Below are 12,317 nucleotides of genomic sequence, written 5' to 3' on the forward strand. Positions count from 1 at the left end.
GACAACGCAGGAGTGGCTTCATGGCAAGTCTCTGAATGTCCTTGAGTGGCCCAGCCAGAGCCTGAACTTGAACCCGATCGAACATCTCTGGAGAGACCTGAAAATAGCCGTGGAGCAACGTCCAACCTGACTTGAGAGGATCTGCAGAAAAGAATGGGAAAACTCCCCAAATACAGGTGTGCAAGGCTTGTCGCGTCATACCCAAGATGACTCGAGGCTGTAATCGCTGCCAAAGTGCTTCAGCTGAGTAAAGGGTCTGAATACTTATGTAAATGTGATATTTCCTTTTTGGGGGAGGGGGCGTAGATTGATGAGGGAGGTCTGAACGTAACAAAATGTTGAATAAGTCAAGGTGTCTGAATACTTCCGAATGCACTGTAATACATAGCACTCACTCACTTTCTGTCAGCTAGTTTATATTTTATATTTATATTATTTGTCTGTTGACAAGTAATCATTAACACATACATGTGGACATGAATAAACACACAAACACACACACAGACACACACAAATACACACACTTCACCTGCCATGCCTTGCCCTGATCCGCCCTGCCTCTCTCAACAGTGATGACAGTGTGATAGGATTATCCAGATTTTGGCAGGACCACAGCTACAGATGACTGAGAATCTACCCTGCAGAAGTCACCCAAAGGTCAATGGGGTCACGACCCCCCAGGGCAGACAGGACACAAGACAACTGGCAGGGGTAAGGGGAGGAGGAGGAGGGGGGAGAGCGGCTTGGAGGAGGAGAGGAGGGGATGGCTCAGTTAGAGCTAAAGATAGCGCAGGAGAGAGGTCTGAAGAGTTGCGAGGGGAAGATTGCAAAGAGAAAGGAGGGTTTGTTGAAAGAGTGAGTGTTTTAGGGACGGCGGAGAAGAGAAGAGGATGAGAAGAAGTGAATGGGAGGATGATACGATATAACAGCTTTTATGCCTGATGGTACTGGGAAGTACAGTAGAGAGCGAGGGAGGGAGAGAGGGAGATTGGGAAGTAAAGGAGGGGAGAGAGGGAAGAGAAAAAGGGGGGAGAGAGCGAAAGAGAGGGAGAGAGAGAGAGAGAGAGAGAGAGAGAGAGAGAGAGAGAGAGAGAGAGAGAGAGAGAGAGAGAGAGAGAGAGAGAGAGAAAACCATAGCCTTGCTATTGAGAAGAAGAAGATAGGCTATGTGCACAATGCCCACAAAATGAGGTGGAAACTGAGCTGCACTTCCTAACCTCCTGCCAAATGTATGACCATATTAGAGACACATACAGTGAGGGAAAAAAGTATTTGATCCCCTGCTGATTTTGTACGTTTGCCCACTGACAAAGAAATGATCAGTCTGTAATTTTAATGGTAGGTTTATTTGAACAGTGAGAGACAGAATATCAACAAAAATATCCAGAAAAACGCATGTCAAAAATGTTATAAATTGATTTGCATTTTAATGAGGGAAATAAGTATTTGACCCCCTCTGCAAAACATGACTTAGTACGTGGTGGCAAAACCCTTGTTGGCAATCACAGAGGTCAGATGTTTCTTGTAGTTGGCCACCAGGTTTGCACACATCTCAGGAGGGATTTTGTCCCACTCCTCTTTGCAGATCTTCTTCAAGTCATTAACGTTTCGAGGCTGACATTTGGCAACTCGAACCTTCAGCTCCCTCCACAGATTTTCTATGGGATTAAGGTCTGGAGACTGGCTAGGCCACTCCAGGACCTTAATGTGCTTTTTCTTGAGCCACTCCTTTGTTGCCTTGGCCGTGTGTTTTGGGTCATTGTCGTGCTGGAATACCCATCCACGACACATTTTCAATACCCTGGCTGAGGGAAGGAGGTTTTCACCCAAGATTTGACGGTACATGGCCCTGTCCATCGTCCCTTTGATGCGGTGAAGTTGTCCTGTCCCCTTAGCAGAAAAACACCCCCAAAGCATAGTGTTTCCACCTCCATGTTTGACGGTGAGGATGGTTTCTTGGGGTCATAGGCAGCATTCCTCCTCCTCCAAACACGGCAAGTTGAGTTGATGCCAAAGAACTCCATTTTGGTCTCATCTGACCACAACACGTTCACCCAGTTGTCCTCTGAATCATTCAGATGTTCATTGGCAAACTTCAGACGGGCATGTATATGTGCTTTCTTGAGCAGGGGGACCTTGCGGACGCTGCAGGATTTCAGTCCTTCACGGCGTAGTGTGTTACCAATTGTTTTCTTGGTGACTATGGTCCCAGCTGCCTTGAGATCATTGACAAGATCCTCCTGTGTAGTTCTGGGCTGATTCCTCACCGTTCTCATGATCATTGCAACTCCACGAGGTGAGATCTTGCATGGAGTCCCAGGCCGAGGGAGTTTGACAGTTATTTTGTGTTTCTTCCATTTGCGAATAATCGCACCAACTGTTGTCACCTTCTCACCAAGCTGCTTGGCAATGGTCTTGTAGCCCATTCCAGCCTTGTGTAGATCTACAATCTTGTCCCTGACATCCTTGGAGAGCTCTTTGGTCTTGGCCATGGTGGAGAGTTTAGAATCTGATTGATTGATTGCTTCTGTGGACAGGTGTCTTTTATACAGGTAACAAACTGAGATTAGGAGCACTCCCTTTAACAGTGTGCTCCTAATCTCAGCTCGTTACCTGTATGAAAGACACCTGGGAGCCAGAAATCTTTCTGATTGAGAGGGGGTCAAATACTTATTTCCCTCATTAAAATGCAAATCAATTTATAACATTTTTGACATGCGTTTTTCTGGATATTTTTGTGGTTATTCTGTCTCTCACTGTTCAAATAAACCTACCATTAAAAGTATAGACTGATCAATTCTTTGTCAGTGGGTAAACGTACAAAATCAGCAGGGGATCAAATACTTTTTTCCCTCACTGTATTTCCCTCAGATTACACAGACCCACAAAGAATCTGAGAAAAAAACCAAATCCAGTTTTGATAAACTCCCATATTTATTTTTATTTTTATTTATTTCACCTTTATTTAACCAGGTAGGCCAGTTGAGGACAATTGTCATTTACAACTGCGACCTGGCCAAGATAAAGCGGGGGGGGGGGGGGGGGGCTTGGGCAAGTTGCTGTGGGGGGTGCAGAGCTGTTGGCCGGGGTAGGGGTAGCCCGGTGGAAAGCAAACCTGATTTACTGTGTATCGCGGGGGCTATTCGATGCTAATGCAGTATGCCACAGGATGTTTTTGTGCTGGTCAAGGGCAGTCAAGTCAGGAGTGAACCAAGGGCTATATCTGTTCTTAGATCTACATTTTTTGAAAGGGGCATGCTTATTTAAGATGGTGAAGAAAGCACTTTTAAAGAACAACCAGGCATCTTCTACTGACGGGATGAGGGCAATATCCTTCCAGGATACCCGGGCCAGGTTGATTAGAAAGGCCTGCTCGTTGAAGTATTTTAGGGAGCATTTGACAGTGATGAGGGGTGGTCGTTTGACCCCGGACCCATTACGGACGCAGGCAATGAGGCAGTGATCGCTGAGATCCTGGTTGAAGACAGCAGAGGTGTATTTGAAGGGCAGGTTGGTTAGGATGATATCTATGAGGGTGCCCATGTTAACAGATTTAGGGTTGTACCTGGTAGGTTCCTTGATAATTTGTGTGAGATTGAGGGCATCTAGCTTAGATTGTAGGACGGCCGGGGTGTTAAGCATATCCCAGTTTAGGTCACCTAACAGTACGGACTCTGAAGATAGATGGGGGGGGCAATCAATTCACATATGGTGTCCAGGGCACAGCTGGGGGCTGAGGGGGTTCTATAACAAGCGGCAACCGTGAGAGACTTATTTCTGGAAAGGTGGATTTTTAAAAGTAGAAGCTTAATCTGTTTGGGCACAGACCTGGATAGTATGATAGAACTCTGCAGGCTATCGCTGCAGTAGATTGCAACTCCGCCCCCTTTGGCAGTTCTATCTTGACGGAAAATGCTATAGTTGGGGATGGAAATTTCCGCATTTTTGGTGGCCTCCCTAAGCCAGGATTCAGACACGACTAAGACATCAGGGTTGGCGGAGCGTACTAATGCAGTTATGAAAACAAACTTAGGGAGGAGGCTTCTGATGTTAAAATGCATGAAACCAAGGCTTTTACGGTTACAGAAGTCAACAAATGAGAGCGCCTGGGGAATGGGTGAAGTACTGGGGGCAACAGGGCCTGGGTTAACCTCTACATCGCCAGAGGAACAGGGGAGGAGTAGGATAAGGGTACGGCTAAAGGCTATAAGAACTGGTCGTCTAGTGCGTTGGGAACAGAGAATTAAAGGAGCAGATTTCTGGGCATGGTGGAATAGATTCAGGGAATTGTGTACAGACAAGGGTATGGTAGAATGTGAGTAGAGTGGAGGTAAACCTAGGCATTGAGTGACGAGGAGAGAGGTATCTATTTGGTGAAATATCAGTGTGCAATCACAGCAGCAAGATTTGTGACCTGTTGCCACAAGAAAAGGGCAACCAGTGAAGAACAAAAACCATTGTAAATTCAACCCATATTTATGTTTATTTATTTTCCCTTTATTACTTAAACTATTTGCATATCGTTACAACACTGTATATAGACATAATTATTTTGGAACTTGTGAGTGTAATATTTACATTTTTTTTCCTTTTCTTTTGTTTATCCATTTCACTTACTTACTTACAATGTAAACATGTATTTCCCATGCTAATAAAGCCCCTTGAATTGAATTGAAAGCCTGATGTTACTGGGGGAGTACAGTAGAGAGAGAGAGCGAGAGAGAGAGAGAGAGAGAGACACAGAGACAGAGACAGAGACAGAGACAGAGAGAGAGAGAGAGAGAGAGAGAGAGAGAGAGAGAGAGAGAGAGAGAGAGAGAGAGAGAGAGAGAGAGAGAGAGAGAGAGAGAGAGAGAGAGAGAGACACAATGAAATGTGACAGAGCAGCCTCACAGATACTTGTGAACCCTCGGTGACTCCGCTGTGCTGTGAAAACAAAAACAAACCAGAACGATGCCGCGAGGCCCTCTATTTTTCTGTTTCTGTTTGTGCATTTTTTTCTGTCCAAACATACAAAAACATGCTTTATATATTGGAACCGAATGGAGAGCCATATCACTTACATTTTGACCTCCAACCATTTTGTAAACCATTCTGATACGATTTGGATTACTATAGTGTAAGGACCAAATGATTTGATGTAGTCATGATATGAGATTGAGCCATTCTAATACATGCACGTCTCATGCACATACAGTGAGCTCCAAAAGTATTGGGACAATGACAATTTCGTTTTTGTTTTGGCTCTGTAAGCCAGAACTTTGGATTTGAAATGATTCAATGACTGTGAGTTTAAAGTGCAGACTGCCAGCTTTAATTGGATTGTATTTTCATCCATTGTCACGCTCTGACCATAGAGAACCATTGTTTCTCTATGGTATAGTAGGTCAGGGCGTGACTAGGGGGTGATTTAATATATGGATGTTTATGTTGTATTCTAGTTTATTATTTCTATGTGGGTATTCTAGTTTTCATATTTCTAGGTTGGTGTGCTTGATATGGTTCCCAATTAGAGGCAGCTGGTTATCGTTGTCTCTAATTGGGGATCATATTTAAGATGCATTTTTTCCACCTGTGTTTTATGGGATATTGTTTTGAGTTAGTGCACGTAGCACCTCTGTAGTCACGGTTCGTTGTTTCTTTATTTGTTTTGTTTTAAGTTTTCACTTTAATAAATAATGTGGAACTCAACATCCGCTGCGCCTTGGTCCGATATTTATTCCAGCGAACGTGACATCCATACAGAATAGAATATGAATAGAGAATAGAATATGTTTCTAAACACTTCTACATTCATGTGAATGCTACCATGATTATGGCTAGTCCTGAATGAATCCTGAATAGTGATAAGTGAGAAAGTTACAGATGCACAAATATCATGCCCCCAAGACATGCTAACCTCTCACCATTACAATAACAGGGGAGGTTAGCATTTTTTTTTGGGGGGGGGGTATATTTGTGCGTCTGTAACTTACTCTGTATAATTTCAAATCCAAACTGCTGGAATACAGAGACAAAACAACAAAAAATGTGTCACTGTCCCAATACTTTTGGAGCTCACTGTACATACATTCATACATACAAGAAAATAAATAAGAAATAAACAATCTGAAGAGAATGGAATTCAAGAACTAGGCCAGAACTGGCAACATGTCTGCTGACTGACATGTTACTGTGTATTCACTGTTCACTGTCTTCTACTAGACTAGAGTAGAGAGAGAGAGGTTCTACTGCTTGGAGGACTGTAGGTGGCGCTGTAACTCTGTGTTCTGCCACCAGTTGCATTCTCTGTATTTCTCCATGCAGAGTCCCGGACCAACAAACCAACAGCAAGCCAACATTGAAACTGAGAGGCCACAGACCTAGAAATAAATATAGAAGCTGTTGTTTGTTGCACACATTTAATTAACTATATTAATTATGTTGAATTCATGGAAATATATTTTAATATATGCATTTGGCCATCAGTGTCCCCCTCAAATTTGGCCTTGTGTTCAATTCTATTACTTTTCAATTGAATTATCACTGCACCTGAGAGACTATTTTCATCGGAGAGACTATACGCACCTTAGAAAGTATCTACACTGACGACCCACACATCCAACCCTTACACACAAAGTTACACACAAACACACACAAAAACATGCATCAACACACACGAGCACTCAGAGCTGACAAATGGCACACACACTCACAGTCAACACTGCTGTTCTAATATATACTATTGATTCCACGGCCCACTTTATATGTGTATATTGCTTCTACTACTTGTTGTTTTTGACTTGACTCTTTTCATTGTTTTTTTATTTATTAATGCATTGTTGAGGGCGCTAGCACATGAGCATTTTGCTGAACCTTTTACACCTGCTGTAAACTGTGTATGTGATGAATACATTTGATTTGATTTAATATTATACTCATTCGAATACAAATGTATTCAATGTTGAGTTCAATTACTCAGAATGATTTGGAACTTAATTCCTATTCTAATGTTGCTTTGATAGTCTTTTATTTATCTCGACCAAACTATTAACAAATGTAGCAATTTAAATGCAATTCATTTCGATTTATTTGAGCGAATATTTCAGGTAATTGAAAAGCTGACGAACATCAATGATCTGAAGTGTTTGTGTGTGTGTGTGTGTGTGTGTGTGTGTGTGTGTGTGTGTGTGTGTGTGTGTGTGTGTGTGTGTGTGTGTGTGTGTGTGTGTGTGTGTGTGTGTGTGGGTGCATGCATGTGTGCTTTGTGAATTGAGAATGAGAAGGGAAATTATGCTGCTGTGTGTGCACGTTGAAAAAACGTCATAACAGCACAAAGAGGTCATCTCTAGTCTCGAAAACGCCATTCGAATCGGCAGACAGACAAACAATGTCAGTCAGCCAGTGAGCGTCTTATTGACCTAGACTTGGTGGCATCACACACCGTGGTACACCCTCTTCATCACCACCGTCTCAGGATCATGAGTTTACAGAGGAAACTGTCTGTCTGCTGGGGCCGACTGGCACACAGTGGCACAGACAGCTGATCACCGTCTCATACCCGTAATGGCTGATCACTGTCTCAGAGTAGAGCCAGAATGGTGGCAGAGGAAGCTGGCGTCTGGGCAGGCACAAAGTGGCACAGTCAGCGACCGCCAACCAGACATCCCTGGCACAACAGTCGGCAGAGAAACAGACTGGGACGGAGTTGAAGGAGACTGGTTGGCTAATATAACTGGGCTAGTAGTTTATTTTACGGTGAACTAATTAATTGGTGTTTACCTGGTAAATTATAAGGTATCAATGAGTACTTTCTGGTACTTACTCCAATTAATTGAACACAATTAACTGTAACTACCTGAAACCAAATAGTGCCAAATGGTGCTTGTTGCAACAAGTCCCAAAGAAACAGTTAAGTAATTAATAGGTTATTCCTTTGTAATTACCATGTTACTATGCAGTTTCCAAGTAAGTACTAGGTCATTTCTGTAAAATGAAGTGCTACCATGACTGGACACACACACACACGCACGCACGCACGCACACGCGCGCATGCACGCACGCACATAGGAGGATGATTTATGGGTGACTTGCTCAAAAGTTTACATTGCCATGGAGCTGGGATTAGGGCTGTTACGGTGACCGTATTAGCGTCACTAAGGCGGTCACAAGTCATGACCCGCAGTCAAATTCCACGTGACCGTTTAATTACGGTAACTAGGCTTCTCCAAGCTCTGATGCTGCTATTGGTCGTTAGCAGCCTACCAAACTTGCTAACTGCCTGGTACTCAGCACTCTATTGTCCCTCTAATCACTCAGACATCAATGCAAATGTTTTCGAAAATCAAATCAAACACTTTATGAGAGCCCGTGAGCTCACGTTGCGCAACATTTCTATAGGCTATGCAATTGCGGGAGAAAACAGAGTGATGGCCTCTACTAAAAAGAGGAGGATCTGATCAGCTTTCTATAGGCTAGACCTACTATATTCATTTATTAACTTTCCTAATATCAAACACATTGGTTTGCTTTATAACAGGAGTATAGCCTACCAGGCTGGCATGAAAATGATCCACAGGAAAAGCGTCCTTCATTCGCTATTTAAGTACATAGATGGCATGTATTTTATTCCCCATGCCCCTGTTCCGAGACAGGTGAATGATAACGGTCCAGGTCCATACTAAATCAAAACTAATTTCACATATATATTATTTAGTATGTGTAAAGACAACATTAAATTAAGAATAGTCTGATGGCTGACAATATTAGCCTATCACTTGTGAATGATGTATTATCACTTGTGAATGATGCCCAGCGTGTTCAGTAAGGCAAGAAACAGCGCAATACCTTTAAAAAAATAAAAATAAAAATTCTAAACATAGTCGCACACCTCATGTAGCCTAGCCCATAGGCCTATATGTTTTGATAAGGTTCGTATCACAACTAAAGTGGCCAAATAACTTCTTAAAACTAAGCACATTAATCCGCTTTACAACCGGTTTAGAGCCTAACTGGCAGACATAGGTGGCGTGTGAGTTTCAAGTTTGGGGAAGATCATTTTCACCAATAAAAAAATCTGCTTTATATTAAAGCATTATATGTATAATTCCATTTGCGGTCACTTTTGAGAACAGTGTTTTCCAGATAATTGATTGCGTTTTGGAACATTCACACTTATAGCCTTCTGCCGTGTGTGCATTGATGCACTTATAATGTGAAGAAATAACCTAAAACAGCCTGAGATCTTAATCAAATTCACGGCATGTCTCAGTAAAGCTGAATTACACACTCTCTCTCTAACCTTCACCCTCCCCTGCACTCTCTCTCCTTTCACCTTCTCCTGCCCTCTCTCTCCTTTCACCTTCTCCTGCCCTATCTCTCTCCTTCCACCTAATCCTGCCCTGTCTCCTTACACCTTCTCCTGCCCTTTTTCTCTCTCCTTTCACCTTCTCTTGCCCTCTCTCTCTCTCCTTTCACCTTATCCTGCCCTCTCTCCTTTCACCTTCTCCTGCCCTCTCTCTCTCCTTTCACCTTCTCCTGCCCCCTCTCTCTCCTTTCACCTTCTCCTGCCCTCTCTCTCATTTCACCTTCTCCTGCCCTCTCTCTCATTTCACCTTCTCCTGCCCTCTCTCTCATTTCACCTTCTCCTGCCCCCTCTCTCTCCTTTCACCTTCTCCTGCCCTTTCTCTCCCCTTTCACCTTCTCCTGCCCTCTCTCTCATTTCACCTTCTCCTGCCCTCTCTCTCATTTCACCTTCTCCTGCGCTCTCTCTCATTTCACCTTCTCCTGCCCCCTCTCTCTCCTTTCACCTTCTCCTGCCCTTTCTCTCCCCTTTCACCTTCTCCTGCCCTCTCTCTCATTTCACCTTCTCCTGCCCTCTCTCTCATTTCACCTTCTCCTGCCCTCTCTCTCATTTCACCTTCTCCTGCCCTCTCTCTCATTTCACCTTCTCCTGCCCTCTCTCTCATTTCACCTTCTCCTGCCCTCTCTCCGTTCACCTTCTCCTGCCCTGTCTGTCCCTCTGCCTCTATCTGTTATTTGTTAATTAACAAACCACAAGTGAACCAAACGTTAGATAGCGATGACGTAATACCCAATTTTCCACTTGCTTCACTGTCTATCACATCACTAGATCAATTCCCATCCATTGATATCACAGACGTTTCACCTAAATCTACCAATCAGTTCCACTGATTCCTCACAAATCGAACAGTTCTTTCCCTTCCCTCCCACTCCCATCCACCACGCTCGTTAATCACACACAATCACACGTCGACAAAGACAATGAGAATCAACCAGAGAGGTGGCGGTCATAATGACAGAGCTCTAAAGACTATACTCTACTCACCCCCTGTGTGCTCTGCTGCACTAGCACCTGTGTTAAGCCCTGTGGCTCGAAGCTCCCCCACTTAACACTCTCTGTAGTCTGAGCTGCCGAGAGGAGATCTCCAAGCCCCTCTCTACTCTTTACTTCCCCTGTCCTGGGCTAGACAGCTGTGGGGGCTTCAGTGTGTGAACCCCCCTTCTCCCTCTCTGTCTTCCCTCTTTCCTTCCCTCTCTCCATCTCTCCCCCCTCTTTCTTTCTCCCTTTCTCCCCCCTCTCTCTCTCTTTCTCCTACTATCAAACTCGCTCTCTCACCCTCGCCGAATCTCTCCCTCTCTCACACTCTCTATCTCTCTCTCTTCCTCCCTCCCTCCCTTCCTCTCCCCTTCCCACTCTCTCTCCCTCCATCTCTCACTATTTCTATTCCCGCCCTCTCTTTCTCCCTCCCTCTCTAGCTCTCCCTCTCGCCTTCCCTCCCTCTCTCCCTCCATGCAGCTGGTGTTGGTGGAACCTTGACCTTTATTAGTTCTGACATGCAGGAGCACTGATTCTGTAAAGGTCGTGACCCCTCACAGTAGGCCTTGGCAAGGCTTAGTCCAGAGAGACTCGCACATCTGCGTGCCCCAGTCATGTTCCGCAGAGCTGCGACTGTCCCACTGTGTATGCACACATCCCCTTCACACACACACACACACACACACATACGAGTATACACACGTAAATTCACACACATACACAGGTGTACACGCACATATGCACACACACACACATACAGGATTACACATGCAAACACATTTACATATATGAGCGTACACACACACGAGCGTGCACACGCACACACGTGCACACACACACACGCACACACACACACACACACACAAAAAACACACACACACACACACACACACACACACACACACACACACACACACACACACACACACACACACACACACACACACACACACACACACACACACACACACACACACACACACACACACACCATCAACCCACCAACCCCTCCACTGGCCCTGCATTCAACATGCTGACAACATCCCCTCCCTCCCTCCTCCTCCTCCTCTTCTTTCCCTCCTCTTCTTCCCAAACTGCACCAACTGACCGCGCGGCTTCAAGGGCCTCAGATGTGCAGTGAGAGAAATCGCCTTTAATTGGACTACTGCTGCAAGGCTTGGGAAAAGACCTGCTCCCCATTCTTTCTCTCTCTCTGTTTTTCCTATTTATCTCTCTCTCTCTCTCTCTCTCCCTCTCTCTCTCTCTCTCTCCCTCTCTGGCTCTGTCTTCTCTCCCTCTCTGGCTCTGTCTTCTCTCCCTCTCTGGCTCTGTCTTCTCTCCCTCTCTGGCTCTGTCTTCTCTCCCTCTCTGGCTCTGTCTTCTCTCCCTCTCTGGCTCTGTCTTCTCTCCCTCTCTCTATACTATTGTGTAGTGGTGCGACACAACAATTGTTGGCATTCGGCGCTGCCACCAGACCACTCCATCAGGTCCTGTTGACCCCTACACCCCTGAGGTCACAGTGGCCAGCGGGTTGCCCTCATTAGTGCCGGGGGGTACTCACCTCTGCCTGGATGGCTGTCACCATGTACCCCCTGTACCTCCTGGCCCTATAGTCTCCTGTAGAGAGCCACGACCACACAGGAGCAGTGTCTCCTTATCCAGCACCACCAAGGACCCCAAGAATAGTAGCTGCTGCATGTACTAATGAGGAAAATAATAAACTAAACTAAACTCACAGAAACACCCACCTTATAAGTCTACTCTGGTTCTACATCATTAAAGATCATTCATCAATATTCATTTCCAGGTCCACCTTCAATACATCAACACACACACCTCTCTGTCCCACCAGTTCTCTTTTCCTGGTGAAAGAAACAGAGAGATTGGGAGAGGGAAAGGGGGTTAGAAGGAGGTGGGAGGGAGGGAGGAGAGGGCCCTCATTCCCTTTATAATAGACGTGTGAACAAAAGCCTGTTCAAACTGTCGGGCGCAGAGCCTT

General features: G+C 44.9%; 1 protein-coding gene across 2 annotated transcripts in view; it reads right to left on the reverse strand.

The window, feature by feature from the left end:
* Positions 1-11,969, reverse strand: part of shtn2 (shootin 2) — a 37,506-nt gene extending 25,537 nt beyond the window's left edge. The window contains exon 1 of one of the 2 annotated variants that reach the window (XM_071333527.1): positions 11,880-11,969. The gene's annotated coding sequence lies outside the window, so the exon portion shown is untranslated. Of the gene's footprint in view, positions 1-10,327; positions 10,429-11,879 lie in introns of those variants that run through there. The other variant, XM_071333526.1, reaches the window with a different exon arrangement.
* Between the last annotated feature and the right edge of the window lie 348 nt (positions 11,970-12,317).

Source organism: Salvelinus alpinus, chromosome 11 (assembly GCF_045679555.1).
Source record: "Salvelinus alpinus chromosome 11, SLU_Salpinus.1, whole genome shotgun sequence".
Lineage (NCBI taxonomy): Eukaryota > Metazoa > Chordata > Actinopteri > Salmoniformes > Salmonidae > Salvelinus > Salvelinus alpinus.